Genomic DNA, 15123 nt, shown 5'->3' on the forward strand with positions numbered 1-15123 from the left:
AACTAGAGTACCATCTCTGCACTGGCACGGGGCTTTGTAAGAGCAGCTGCCATGTGGCTGTTGAGTGGTTGCTGTGCTAAGGTCCAGACACTGTTCTCCACATGAAGACCTACCTGAAAGAGGAATTGCTGGCTTTGAGGGTCAGAAATTGAATCTAGGGCCTTATGAATGATAGATAAGTGCTGTAATACATCTCCAGGCCTCAGAGGACCATTTTATTTTATTGGTTTTTTGAGATGGGGTCTTTATTATGTAGTTTTGGCTGTGTGGAATTCTTTACGTAGACCAGGTTGGTCTTGAACTCACAGAACTCTACCTGCCTCTGCTTCCCAAGTGCTGGGATTAAAGGTGTGGACTACCATGCCCAGCTTTTATTTTTTTTAATTGTTTATTTTTTATTTTTTTAATAGTTTATTTATTCTTTTTAATCGTTTCACTTGATAGATCAGACTTTCCTGGAACTCACTATGTAGCCTAGAACTCGGCAATTTTTCTGCCTCGGCTTCCTGAATGCAGGATTGCAAGCCTGAGCTCCATGTCTGCCTGTCTCAGGACTTCCTGTCACTCTCATGTTTTCAGGGACAGAACTAAGGTTGTGAAAGATGAGTAATGGTAGCAGCTAGCATACAGGAACTACATCCTTGGGCCGGGGCACCTTTCCAGGTGTTTTACATAAATTTTTCTCACTGTCTTATAAGTAGATCTACCTTGCTGAGAATCAGTTCTCTTTACCAAGACAGCTTAGCGAATGGAATTGATGTCTTTTCTTCTCTGCTGTGAGGTGTGGTTGTGTGTGTGTGGTTGTGTGTGTGTGTGTGTGTGTGTGTGTGGTGTTTACATGGCCTCTTCTGGCTGTAAAGATGACTTTCATGATGGCTACTTTCCCAAAGGTGAGTCACCGTGTTTACACCTCTGTGGAGGCGCTGAATGACTGAGCTCTTCCTGAATTTCTAGGTAGCACCCTTGACTTTAAGTATGAGGCTTTTCCCCAGGGAGTATTGACATTGGTGTTCTTGTTGGTATGTTTTTGTAGCAGTCATTAGTATGTTTAATGCTGAACAGAGACATACTTTTTAATCATACTGAGTTGGATATGGGGCTTTATGCCTGTAATCTGGCACTTAAAAGGCTGAGGTGGGAGGATGTCATGTTTGAGGCCAGTCTGGGTTACTGTTTCAAAAAACAAACAGGCCAGCTGTGGTGGCTCGCTCCTATAACTCCAGCACTTGGGCCCAGTGATGCTGGCACTAACCTCTAATCCCAGCACTCGGGAGGTAGAGGCAGGCAGATGTCTGTGGTTGAAGTCTAGCCTGGTATACAGAGTGAGTTAAAGGACAACCAGGGTTACACAAAGAAACAAACAAACAAATAGTAAGTAACTCCAGCTCTTGAGATGCTGAGGCAGGACAATTGTGAGGCCAGACTGGGCTATAATATAAGATACTATATCTAAAATTTTTTAAAAAAGCAGTATAGAGGATAAATGTAGCATGTGTCTTCTATCTCTCTCTGCATGGTATTTGCTAATAATGGCGCACATGTATTGAACCCTTCCTAGCTTGGTTGTCTTAAGCACTACTTTGTGTTATCTGAGTTTGTCTTCAGCCTAATGAGAAAGGCAATCATGTAACAGGTGAACACAGGCACAGAGCTTAAGATGCCAAGATGCCAAGCCTGGGGGCTGGAGAGATGGCTCAGTAGTGAAGAGCACTGTGTGCTTTTTGGAAGGACCCGCGTTGAACTCCTACATGGCAGCTTGCTGTCTGTAATTCCAGTTCCAGGTGGTCTGACACCCTCACACCAATGCACATAAAAATAAAATTAAATAAATTAAAAAAAAAAAAAAAGACTGCCAAGTCTGTAAGAGCCAGTCAGAATTAGAACCTCACTGTCTACTTCAGAGCCTCAGGGCTCTGCTGTTTCAGTCATAAGGTCAGGCGTACCCAATCTTTTCCACATCCTGGCCATGAACCATTTTTGACCAAGAGCATTTGTGGGTTTGGTTGAGACCTAAAAGGGCCCAGGAATTGCTGTGCCCTCCTGGAGTGCCTCTTGGAGCATTCCCTCAGAGAGCAAGCCATGTGGTATGTAATTCCATCCCCTGAACTGCCCTCTGGGCTTTGCCATGGATGCTCTTTATGTTTGATTGGGGACATCCTGAAACTGAAGCTTTAGTTCTGAAGAACTGACTTGTCTCTCAAGTGACAGAGCTGGGCATCAGCTAGTGAGCATCAGGTTACAGAGCAGAGAAGACAGCCTTTTAAAGCCATTCAGGAGCAGGGGGGAGGGTCACTCCTCCTCCTCCTGAGAGAGAGAGAGAGAGAGAGAGAGAGAGAGAGAGAGAGAGGGAGAGAGAGAGGGAGGGAGAGAGAGAGGCAGAGAGATGACTTGTCAAATTGAAATGTAATTGCCACAGACCTCCTGCTCCTGGGGTCTGTAGGATTTAACAGGTATTTCCTCGCATTTCTGAGCGGGCAGCTGGAAAGCCTTCCCTTTTTGCCTTTCCTGGAGTGCTGGGCTGTAGACCAAGTGGTAGCACTTAGTATACTCCATGAAGGCACGTTGTTCCTCAGATCTGCAGGGCTGGATTTGGATGAGTGGATGTCAGTTGGCTGGAGAGAGCGGGGATCAGGGTTTGACGTCTTATTTTATCTTGCCATTAGCCTCTGTGACCTTGGCAGGTCTCAGGTTACCCACTTAGAAAGTGGGGACAGTTCTGACTTTAGAGGAATGTCGAGCTGGAAGACGCCTTCAGACTGCTGGATGGAAGGCAGCCTGGAATGGTGACAGCTACATCTGCCAATCTTCCAGCCAGTTATTTCTTAGCTGCTGCTCATTGTGGGTGGATGGACCATCCGCTGTATTTTTACCTTATTGTTTATTGGCTTATGTTTACAGTGCTCCATGTTAAACATATGGCCTCATGCATGTGAGGCAAGTCATCTCCCACTGAGGTACATCCTTAGCATGTACACTGGGTTTGAGGTCCTGGTTGGGTTTTTTATTTTTGTTTGTTTTTAGCAGGGTTTTCCCATGTAGCCCAGGCTGGCCTCAAACTCCTGCGTTATCTCCAAAGAGCTGGGGTTTAAGTGTGCACCCCACTCCCTGCTTCCTCAGTGCTGTATGAAGTGAAGCGTTGGCCTTCTGAAGGCCTCTGGAACCAAGTGGAGAAATGCACAGTGAAGAGCAAGCTGCCCTGGAAAAGCAGGCAGAGCAAGTGCTGCTCCTTGTTGCCTTGGTCAGGTTTTGTTTGCTGAGGTGAGGAAAACTGTAAGCTCTAAGTCACTTAGTCAGATTGTCGTCTCTGCAATGCCTTCCTTCTCTCCTCTGCTTGTGGCCAGGAGTCCACATAATATCCCTCTTGTTCGTGGAGAAGCTGCTGCATTTCCAGTCCTGACATTTCACATCATGTGTGCTCTAACTTCCTCCTCCTGCTCTCTGCAGCAAGGGCTAAGAACTAAGGAGCATGTGTGTGCTGCTTTCCTTTCTTTTAGAGATGTGCCCCAGACTTGTACTAAATGTAGAGTCTGCAAATTGTATGCTCTTATTATCATGTGTGCAGGGGAATGAATGCAATCTAGTTTTATAGTGCCAGGGGTAGAACCTAGGACCATACCCTGCCAAGCAAGTATCCTGCCACTGAGCTGCACCCCAGAATAAGAACGAGGCTATTAATACTGTTTCCACAGACAGTCTCATGTTGCCCAGGCTGGCTTCAAACTTGCTATGTAGTGGAGACTGACCTTGAACTTGAGATCCTTGCTTCTGTCTTTCAAGTGCTGGTTTTATCGGTGTGCCACCATAGCCAGATTCCTTCCTTCCTTCCTTCCTTCCTTCCTTCCTTCCTTCCTTCCTTCCTTCCTTCCTTCCTTCCTCCTTTTAAAAACCTTTTCTGCCTGCATGCCATGCACACATATGAAGGTCAGGGGATAATTTTCAGGAATTGGATTTCTCCTTCCACTGTGGGTTCCAGGGATCAAATTCCGATCATCAGGCTTGTACATGTGGTCTTGCTATGTTGCCTAGGCTGGTCTTCTGCCTTTGAACTCAAGTGATTCCTGCCTCAGTTTTCTAAGGAGGTAAAACCTTGGATTTTATCACAGTGTCCATTTCAGACCAAGTTGGTGAAAGGAACTTACTAGTGTATTAATTTGTGAAGTAGGGTTTTGAACGTAATAACATTGTGGGAGTAAGGTTGGGAGGCAGGGAAAGAGGAGGGTTTTTCTGTCAGCCATGGTGCCATTTGATATTCCTGCAGAAAGCAGGGCTGAGTAAGCAGACTCACCCTCACTCAGCTGTGCTGAGTCAGTGCTGTGGGGAGAAGGCCGAGTGCCCCGGCACAGACTGGGTGCCTGTTTTCTAGAGCTAGGGCATCCCGGAGGCTTCTATCCAGGGGCTCGGGCAGGATGTCCAGGGAGGGCGAGCTGGGGAAGCACTGAGGTGAAATAATAGCATCAGGAAGAAGCACAGAGCAGTAGCAGTGCCTTGAGGCTTCCAGATCAGAGTGGTCCATAAGGATTGGGTTATGGCATGCTGCTTAGAGGTGAAGCTGAAAATACAAATAGCCCATGTTTGAAGGGCCGTGAATACTGTACCAGGTATGCTTTGCCACTGACAGGCTTTGTGAGCAGATGAAGGTGATGGTCAGTCACCAGGCCTCAGAAAGGCAGGAAATAATTTATATTAGGTGTTTTGTTTTTAAGCCAGACACGGTGACACACTAATCGTAGACTTCAGATGAAGATGTCTTGGTATATTTACTGGCAAAACATGAACCAAAGACCCACATATTTGTTGGACATCTGAAGGTGGCTCACTCCTGTAATCCAAGCACACACAGAAGGCAGAAAGGTGGCTGTGAGTTTGAGGCAAGCATGAGCTACAGAGTGAGACCTTGCCTAAAAACAAACAAAAACCAAAACCACCCCCCCACATACACATTTTTTGCCTTCTCTGTTCCTTTCTTTAACATTCACTTTTATTACTCTTAATTTTGTATATGTGTATGTCTGTACAGGTGTATGCATATGAGTGCAGATGGCCAAGGAGGACAGAAGTGAGCATCAGATCCCTTGCAGCTGGAGTTACAGACAGCTGTGAGCTGCTTCTGTGTGTGCTGGAAGCAGGGCTCAGGTCCTCTAGAAGGACAGTAAGCCCTCTTAATTGCTGAGCCATCTTTCCAGCCCTTCTGTTCTTTTCTTACTTTTTTACTGGTTAAGAAGATAATCTCCTTTCATAATCATCATACTTAGCCAACTGTCAATCCTTTGGCCCTCTGTTAGACAAATCACTGACCCAGTGGCCTCATCCACTCCCTTATTCCTTTAGTATTCTGTTGAAACTCCCTGGTACTCTAGGCTCTAGAGACATAATACAGTCCCTGCCACAGGCAACTTGTCCATGCAGGTAGGACATGACCACCCTAGCGGAGGGTCAGACAGATGCACTGGGGACTCATCCAGGCAACTGAAGGCAACTATTCCAGGTGACTCAGCACAGTGTTTAGGAGGACAGCAGTGGGAGGAGGCTGTCTAGCCAGGTACAAGGAGCCTTCTACACTCTCCTGGGAGTTCTGGACTTCTATCCTGTGGGCCTGGAAAGTTCACTCGATATTTTTTCTTTTAAGATATTTTTATTTTATATGTGTGAATGTTTCGTGTGCATGTATGTGTGTGTACCATGCACATATACATACCGTGCCCTCAGAAGTCGAAAGACAGCGGGTGGGGGGTTACCAGGCACGGGGTCACAGACAGCCTTGAGCCATCATGTGAGGGCTGGGAACTGGACCCAGGCCCTCTGCAAGAACAAATGATCTTAACAGCTGAGCCATCTCTTCAGTTCCTCACCAAACAGGTATTTAACTGGGGAATAACCAACACAGAGTGGAAGTTTAAATTAGCACCTACACATACACGTTCTGGTGAAATAAGTGAATTGTGGGATGTGAGGATGGGTACGGATGGCCAGTTATTGCTATAAGACCCCAAGTATCAGTAGGAATGAAGGGTGCACTGCCATAGAGAGGCAGACCTATGCTGAGAACCAATAGGAGAGCAGGCCAAGCTGTAGCAACTAGCGCATCTCCTGGGCCCTCCCAAAGGATATAGCTAGCTGGTGCGTTTTCCTGGCGTGTATGTCAGGGGTGCGTTTCCCTGGCTTGTCTGTCAGGGGTGCATTTCCCTGGCTTGTCTGTCAGGCCTGTTCTAGTGGGTTGCTCCTCTTTGTAGAGACTTTTGAATGTTTTCTCCAAAGACTCATCACATTTCCCAGTCCTTCAAGGCCTGCCAGGGGATGTATTATTCAGGTCCCTCAACGCCTGACATTAAAAACAAAAAAACAAAAAACCCTCCTCTCTTACTGATATTTGAGCCTAGTTATGGTGGGGTGGCCAGGAGGGCAAATGGGGACAAGTCTGTGGGGCAAGTATTGCCGTATCGGGTGCTACACTTGTATAGTATAAGCAAAGGAGAGAAGGGTAAGGGCAGGTTCCTCCATTTTCAGGGAGAGGGAGGGAGTGGTCCCTTCACAGGCCCAATGAATCTGGGGATCTGGCCTTTATGGTTTTCCAGTAAATATGCCCAGACATTTCCATCTTGGGTCATAGAGTTCACTCCTTCCCACTGAGACCCTTTACACAGCAGACTTGTCTTCACTGAGAGGCCAGCCTGTGCTTAATTCTGCAGCCTTTCTTCTTTCCTTCCTGCTCCCCATCTGTCTGTATCTCAGGCTGGCCTGCAACTCACTTGAACTCCTCATCTTCCTGCTTCAACCTCCCAAGAGCTGAGATTACAGGCATGCACCACCACATCTGTAATTTTATTCTGTGTCTTGCATGCAATGTGGGCTAGATCCCATTAACTGAGCTACATCCTCAGCCTCTCTTTTTGTTCTTGTTTTTGCTTTGTTTTGAGGCGGGCTCTCCTTGTATAGCTTAGGTGGCTTAGCCTCCCAGGATCTGGGATTACAGGTGTGCAGCCTAAATTCTGCAGCTCTTCAATACTGCCTTGTCCCTGCAGGAGGTGGTTATGATTCCTTGTTGCTAGAGAAGGTTTCCTGGCTGTTAGAGTTGGCTTTACATTGTTGATTGCCATATCTGAGGGGGTCATTTTCTGTTTTGATGCCTAGGTGGCTTCAATAACCACCATCCAGTCTGGTCTTGTTGTAACCATCTCTCCTATACTTTTTGTTCCAGAGACAGCAAACCAACCAGTGCATTAAATGTCATGGCTTCTGTCCCCCTTCACCTTGCAGGAAAATTCACAGATTGCTGAGGACCATCTATCACACCCGTCCCCCACAGTGGATCCTCTTTGCTGTCTGGCTGATGGGTAATACATCTGCAAGGTCCATCTGCAGAAACCACTGGTGTTTTGTTTTGCTCTGAGACAATCCTGGTCTACAGACTGGCTAGCCCTGAGCTTGTTGCTTCTCAGATCTCAGACTCCCAAGTGCTAGGATTATAGTCTTATGCCACCACGTTCAGGCAGAATGTCTCAGGCAACTTCTGAATCTTACTACAGCTAGTTTCTGCCAGCTAGAGTCTCACTTAGTCTCTTCTCCTTACAGATCTGTGATCACTTCCTCTCCCAGTCTCTCCTGAGTGCTGAGCCTTCCTAGGCACAAACGCATGCAGGGGTGAGCTGCAGCGGCGACTGGCAAGGCCTTCTTCAGGCTCAGTTCTTCACATTTCAGATTGTGTGGTTGGGAGTGCAGAAGCATTGCTTAACCTCACATTTTCAACTGCTTCTCCAAGCTACACTTCAAAAATGAGAGTTAACCCCATAGATATCTAATTTAAAATGTAAATTATAGCCAGGTACAGTGGCATACGCTTGTAATCTCAGCCCTCGGGGAGGCAGAGGCAGGTGGATCTCTGTGAGTTTTAGGCCAGCCTGCTCTAAAGCAAGTCCAGGACAGCCAAGGCTACACAGAGAAACCCTGTCTCAAAAACAAACAAAAGATGTAAACTGAACATAGTTTATTACCTGTATTGGGGAATGAATGAACAGTACAGTTAAGGCCTCCAAAGTACAGTACAAAGATCCTTCCAAAAGAGGGTTCAGTCTTGCCATAAGTTGCTTCCTCGCCTCTCTTTCACGTTCTTAGGCTTTTTGAGCTTCAGTTGCTTTAGCCCAGGATTAACTCAGGTGGTTTTTGCTGAGTTTGCTGAGATTTAGTATTTCATTAGCCCAAGATAAGGCGGAGGGGCATCACACCAGGTCTCACGGGGGAGAGTGCTCCACAGAAACTCAGGCTTCTTCATGTAGCAGAAATTTAATCTTCGTGTGTCGAATGTCTTTAGTTCTAGGACTAGGGAGGCAAAAAAAATTCTTTTTAATCTGTGTTAACTTCTAGCTAGCTATAGTAATTGATGTTTTCTTCAAGGTTTTGTTTGGTGAAAGGATCCATATCAGGGCTAGAGAGATGGCTCAGAGGTTAAGAGCACTGACTGCTCTTCTAGGGGGCCTAAGTTCAATTCCCAGCAACCACATGGTGGCTCACCATCATCTGTAATGTAATCTGATTTCCGAATCATATTTCCTCTTCTTGTGTGCATGAAAACAGAGCACTCATATACATAATAAATAAATATATCTTTTTTAAAAAAAGAAAGGATCTCATGTCAAGGCTTACTTACCTCCATCTGCTGATCTGCCTCAACCTCCCTAGGGCTGTACCAGGGCTTTTTGGCTATTTTATTTGGTTTCCTATATCTACTACTTTACCCCAATCATTTCCAACCCCCAAACACTAGGTAGGTGAGAAAGGGAAAGGGGAAAGCAGGTATAGACCTCTGTAGACTACTTCTTCCTGATTAGGGCATTGAATGCCTTGGGGAAAGTCCAGTCTTCAGAATACCAGCAACCAGAAATCCATCAGTCCAGCAATACCAAAAGTAGCAGCAGGAACCTGCAGCAGCAGAGGGAGCAGCAGCTGCCACAGGCCCTATTGGTGCTCTCCCATTTATACCTTCTGAAGTGTTCCCAGAATTAAACTATCTGCAGCTGGCAAAAAATCACATCCCTGCCAGAGCATGAGATGCATTATCGTTAGCTGCTGTGGACAGTCTAAAACAGCTCTATATCCCATACCTGGGGTTAAAATAAAAACATATTCACATTACATAACTGGTTTCTAAAGAAACCAGAATTCACTACATAGGGCTAGGATTATGTCAATGCCAAAGTTCATCTCAAAGGACAGGAAGCTTAGTCATGTCAAGAAGACAGCAAGCTGTCACTTGCAGAGACGGTTTTTGTCTTTGTACTTAGCTGCTTCCATCTCACTGGAAGTGTCCTGTGTTCAGTGGCCTGCAGAGTGATTCCAGGCTGTAGGGAATTCTCTCCCTTCTCAGCCATTGGACATCTCTTCTACCCCTGGCTACTCAATGCACAGTGCTCTGTGCCAACCACATGGGGCCTTTGGCTGTTTGTCAGCACACCTGACAAAGGTTGGAATTTACATCACTGTTGGAGGTTTGCTTCCCAATTCCAAAGGCTAAATTCCAATATTCTGGGACAAACACAATCTCTCCAGGGTCCTAGTAAAATAAACTATATTCTGATTGCATTTTCTCTAAGTGCTCTGGGATTTGTAGGTAGGAAATACTTAACTGCTTATATTTTACTTAGTTGCTTATATTTCATTTACATATTCTTTTTAAAGATTGATTTATTTATTTAGGTTTTTCGAGACAGAGTTTTTCTGTGTAGCCCTAGCTGTCCCAGACTCACTTTATAGACCAGGCTGGCCTTGAATTCAGAGATCTGCTGCCTTTGTCTCCCTGAGTTCTGAGATTAAAAGTCATGTGCCATCACCGCCCAGCTATTTTTGTTGTTTTTAATCATGTGAATATGTGTGAGTATTCACATTTGTGGGCAGGCACCTTCAGAGTGGCATTATGAAAGAAAAAAACAATTAAAAAACAAACCAGGCATTCCAAGTAGAACTCAATTATTGAGGATAATGTCATCACTGTTGTATTTTTCTGGCTTGTAGCTCAAAGCATTTTTATTTGATCCAAGTCTCCCTATAAGATAGACAGGGGCAATAAATCTTCTTCTCCAGATGGGGGCATGGAGACATTTATAATGACTTGTCTGAGTGTCCTCTATCCAGTCAGTGGGGGAACACAGACAAGGCCCTGATGTGGCTGCTGGTATCACTCGTGGGTTATTAAATCATTTAGCTTAAGAAATACCAAGTATTTGGGCTGAAGAAATGGTTCAGCCATTAAAGGTGAGGCTCACAACCAAAAATATAAGAAATACCAAATACCAAAGAAACAGTAAATATTGTCCCTCAGGTCCAGGATTGTGGCACACTCAGAACCCAAGGGGCAGAGGTGGGAGGATGCTAAAAGTCCAAGACCACCTTGCTCTCCAGCAGTGAGTTCCAGCCAGGCTGTGCAGTTCGGCCTTGACACACAAAATAAAACTCCTTGGTAATCTTTTTCTGCCCAGTTATATTTGAGGGTTAACTGTGCACTTGCACCCTGTGGTCCGAGGCGAGGATTCACAGTCTAGTGAGTCACACTGGGGCACACACTGTACTCTTCTGGAGATCTTGTCTCTCACACAGTGGTTCTTCCAACATGTATTTCTGCATGTGCTGATCTCATCACTTGGTGGCACAAAGGTGGGATCAAAATGGATTTTCCCCTCATAATGTCCCACAGAAGCACACGCGCGTGCGCGCGCGCGCACACACACACACACACGCTCTCACACACAGACTTGTGGTGCACAGGGGAAAGTAGGAAGCCAAGTGCAGACCCTGACAGAAGCACAGGTAAAGTCGTGTGGGGTTAGTCTCTGCCTGGAAATCGGTGCTGAGAGCAGGGAACAGCTGTGCTGTTCAGCAGACACGCTCTAAAGCATCTGGCGGTAGGAATTTCCTCGAAATGCCTTTGAAAATGCTGAAATGGAGTACACACGCTCACCCATTTCCTGTTGCCATTGTGGTCCTTTACGGGAAACTGTACTTACTGATGTTACATTTCAAAGAAAATTTTGGTTAATCTTTCTGCCTTTTTTGGGGGGGAAGGGGGACTACTCAGGCCTTGAACTTGTGATCCCTCTGCCTCTGCCTTCTGAATGCTAGGATTGCATGTACCAGCACACCCAGCAATTCTTCTGCTTTTAAAGATATAATCAATTTTAATGAAACAGTTCTGCTGAAGGCTATAAAGAAAGGCTAAGGCTTCTGAGCCAAAAAGTCTTTACAGCATTGCTAAGTGGCATACATATTTAATTTTCTAGCCTGTTCTCAAGCAGCTGAAATAGGAGCTCCGATTATACAGAAATTAGTTATATGCTTCTTTTTTCTTAGAGGGCAGAACTAATATATGAACTGTAAAAAAATAGTCCTCAGTCATATTTTCTAGTTACTATAATTTTTAAAAATTAATTTTAATTTTTGTATGTGAATGTGTTTTTGCCTGTGTGAGTTTATGTGCACCACTTGTGTGCAGGAGTCCATGGACACCAGAAGAGGGTATAGCTCTCCTGGGACTGGAGTTACAGGCAGATGTGAGCTGCCATGTGGTTCTGTCAGCTGAACCCTGGTTCTTTGCAAGAGTGGTAAGGTCTCTTAACTGCTGCACCATCTCTCCAGCCCCTAAGAAAATATTTTTATGAATTGGCGTTTACTTTGCAGCAAAGTTGTAGATTCACTGCATAAAAACAGCACAGCAAATGAACTATATCGCAAAATTGAGAGTGGGCTCTTCCTCATCTGATGTTGAAATGCAGATATTTCTCTACTCCCCGGCATTTCCAGTGGGGAAAACTTAAGTGTTTTTAAAAATAATTTTAAATAAAATGTGTTAATTTACTTTGTGTGCACACATGCACGCTTTTCAAGGAGACGGTCAGGGATAACCTTTGGGAGTTGTCTCCTTCCATGTGGGTTCCATGAGGTGAACTCACTGAGTCATCAGCTTAGGCATTTGCTGACTTTACGAACTGTGCCTTCTCACTGGCCCCTCTTACTAGATCTTGATCAGTACAAATTTTAATCTCATAAATTATCAGGTAACATCCTACTATATGTTTTATTCATAAGGAAATGGAGGCTTGGTAGGGTAAAACAACTTGTCTAAACCCACACACAACTGTTTTTCTATTTCAAAGTTTGAGTTAATTTTTTTTTAATTTAAAAAAGGTTTTTAAACTCAGTCTCACTCTCTAGACTAGGCTGACCTAGAACTCACAGAGATCAGCCTGCCTCTGCTTCCTGAAAGCTGGCAAAAGAGGTGTGTCCTACCACACCTGCAGAGTTGCAGGTTTTAAGGAATGCTGTGATACCCTTCTTACGCTGCCATTTCAGAGGCATTCCTTGGGTTATTGTATTATATGGTACCTAGTATTCCTTAACCCACTATTGATCACTCTTGCTCAGTTGGTCCAGACAGTACAGGTTTATTTACTGAAAATCGCCACTCTCCATACTTTGCTGGAGGCCAGTCACTAAGTCCTCTTGCTGAACTCTTGATTTCCTACTTAATTATGGAGCTGTGCACTCTTTAAGGTTATTACCTAGCATAAAAGAATCTTTGTAAATGGCCAGGCAGAGAATTAGAAACTTAACTTACACGGATGATATTGGGGATAAGTATTATAAATGACCTGTTTTTCTTACCTCTGCTGATTAGGGATTTTAATGTGTGTGTGGTATATGTGGTGGGGTTGGGGGTGCCACCACACTCACATGGAGGTCAGAGGGCAGCTCACAGGAGATGTTCTCTCTCCTCTTGTGCGGGCACTTGGGAGACAGTGCAGCTGTCAGGCTTGGCGGCAAGTGCCTCCCCCCACAGAGCCATCTTAAAGAATGACTTACCTGTTGTACTGTCTTTGCTTTAAGTTTGTTTAAATTTGGAGCATGGCCCTTTGTTCTGTCTGTTTGTCTGATCGTCTGTTTGTATGAGACCAGGTCTCCATAGACCAGGCTGGTCTCAAATTGTCAATTTTCCTGCTTCTGCCTCAGAAGTACTGGGATTCCAGGCAGGAGCCACGATGCGCAGCTAAAGCTCAGGATCCTAATGGCATGCAAAGAGTAACTCAAAAGAAGTCTCTCTGAGCACATGCTTCACGCACACTGTCAGGCATTTCAGAGTCTTCTCTTTGAAAAGAGATTTTTGTTTGTGAGCTGTGTTACTACCAGGCTCCTGCTGAGAGTCAGGAAGTATGTGGAGGAAGGGTAGCCTTTCTGAGAGGAGAGGTTCTAGCCATGAGTCATCACTTACCCGTCACTGGACGGAAGACATGACTGTGTCTGCTTTCCCCATTTATCTCCACCTAAAATTAGTTGCTCTTAGTCAAGATGCCGTTGTAACTAGCAGCAGCCCATCTTCTGAGGGCAGTCCTTGAGAGCCTGTATGACGAGGTACTGTTTTAATTTGCCGAGAAGAAGGAAGAAGGGAGGGGTCTTCTTAGAGGGACCTGGAATCCAGTGAGTTTTGTTTGTCACTAAGCAATCCACAAAGCTGTGTAGAGTCAGAGTGGTGATGAGTCAAAAGGCAAACCCTGAGAAGAGAGAAAGTGTGCCTGGATGTCATCAAACAAGATGTGCATAATTTATGTTTGCCTTGCTCTGAGATAGGCTGTTTCACATTCTTGTCACTTAGTATGTTAACAGAGAGTTGCTTAATTAAGTATTTTGGGAAAGGTCAGCATTAGGTGTGATGTCGTGTGGCTATGACACTGGTCCTGTGCTCACTGCCAGGGGACAGTGCAGCCTAGTTAGTAACTAACACAGAGATTGCTTTCGTGGTGAATTTCTTTGGTAGCCAAATCCAAATACAGCATTTTTGTGTTCAAAGGCATTCTGTGACATTCTGCTGGGGTCGTCTTCATAGTGTTGGAAGTTTTTGCATCTTGTTGCTTTGGTGACTATATCTTAAACTGCTGATCCAGTGAAAAATGAGTGAAAAGGGGGGTTTATTATAAGCAGCTAACACAGAACATTTATTCTGGTCTAAAGCAGGCAGGATAGTCTGTCTCACGGATATGAGTTTGAGGATGTGAGTTTGAGGGCAGCTAGGGCTACATTGTAAGTTCCAGGACACCTAAGGCCACATAGTGAGATCTGTGCTCCCCCACTTCCCTTCCCTCAACCCCTGCCAAAAAAACCCCAAAACCAACCAAGCAAGAAAACCACATGGAAACAAACAATAAAGTTAAAGCTGCATGACAGGTGGATCTGTGTGGATTCCAGGTCAGCCTGGTCTACAGATCTACATAGTGAGTTCCAGGACAGCCAGCACTACACAATGGAGACCCTGTCTCAAAGAAGAAAGAGAGAGAGAGAGAGAGAGAGAGAGAGAGAGAGAGAGAGAGAGAGAAAGAGAGAAAGAAAGAGGAAGGAAGGAAAGAAAGAAAGGAAGGAAGGAAGAAAGAAAGAAAGAAAGAAAGAAAGAAAGAAAGAAAGAAAGAAAAAAGAAAGAAAGAAGGAAGCAGTTGTAGGAAATACGCATCATTAAGCGCAAAGCAGAGCAGAGTGTAAACTGGATGATCTATCTTTGAAAAAATATTGAAAAATAAACTCAGGGTTAGAGATTTGGCTTAGTGGTTTAGCGCATTAGCTGCTTTTCCAGAGGACACAAGTTCTATTTCCAGCATCCAAATGGTAGCTCACAACTGTCTGTAACTCCAGTTCCAGGGGAGCTGATACCCTTTCTGGTCTCTGTGGGCACCAGGTACACATGTGATGCACAGATACACATGCAGGCAAAACAACCACAATAAAACATGTTCTGGCCTCTGCAGGCCCCAGGCATGGAACACATACTTGCAGAAAACAAAAAAAAAAAAAAAAAAAAAAAAACATCCATACACATAAAGAAATCTAAAAGAATACATGTAAAGTGGCCTTGGTTGTGTGCTCTATTTTCACAGCATTTGGGAGGTTGAAGCAGAGGATCATGAGTTGGGGCCTGTCTGGCTCTAAACATAAAATTGTGTGTGTTGTGATATGCTTAGGAGAGGGTGTGGACAGCTTCATTTTGTACTGTCTCTATTTTGACAAGATCTACATCTTTTCCTAATAAACATTTCTTGCTTTTTTAGGTAAGGAAACATTTTTTAAAAAAGAACCGCACACGCGTGTATCTTCTCCCGT

At 44.8% G+C, this 15123-nt stretch overlaps 1 protein-coding gene across 3 annotated transcripts in view; it reads left to right on the forward strand.

Annotated features, from left to right (window-relative positions):
* Positions 1–15123, forward strand: part of Rnf157 (ring finger protein 157) — a 66323-nt gene that overhangs the window by 18005 nt on the left and 33195 nt on the right. The window lies entirely within an intron of this gene.

This window comes from Meriones unguiculatus, chromosome 7 (genome assembly GCF_030254825.1).
Source record: "Meriones unguiculatus strain TT.TT164.6M chromosome 7, Bangor_MerUng_6.1, whole genome shotgun sequence".
NCBI lineage: Eukaryota > Metazoa > Chordata > Mammalia > Rodentia > Muridae > Meriones > Meriones unguiculatus.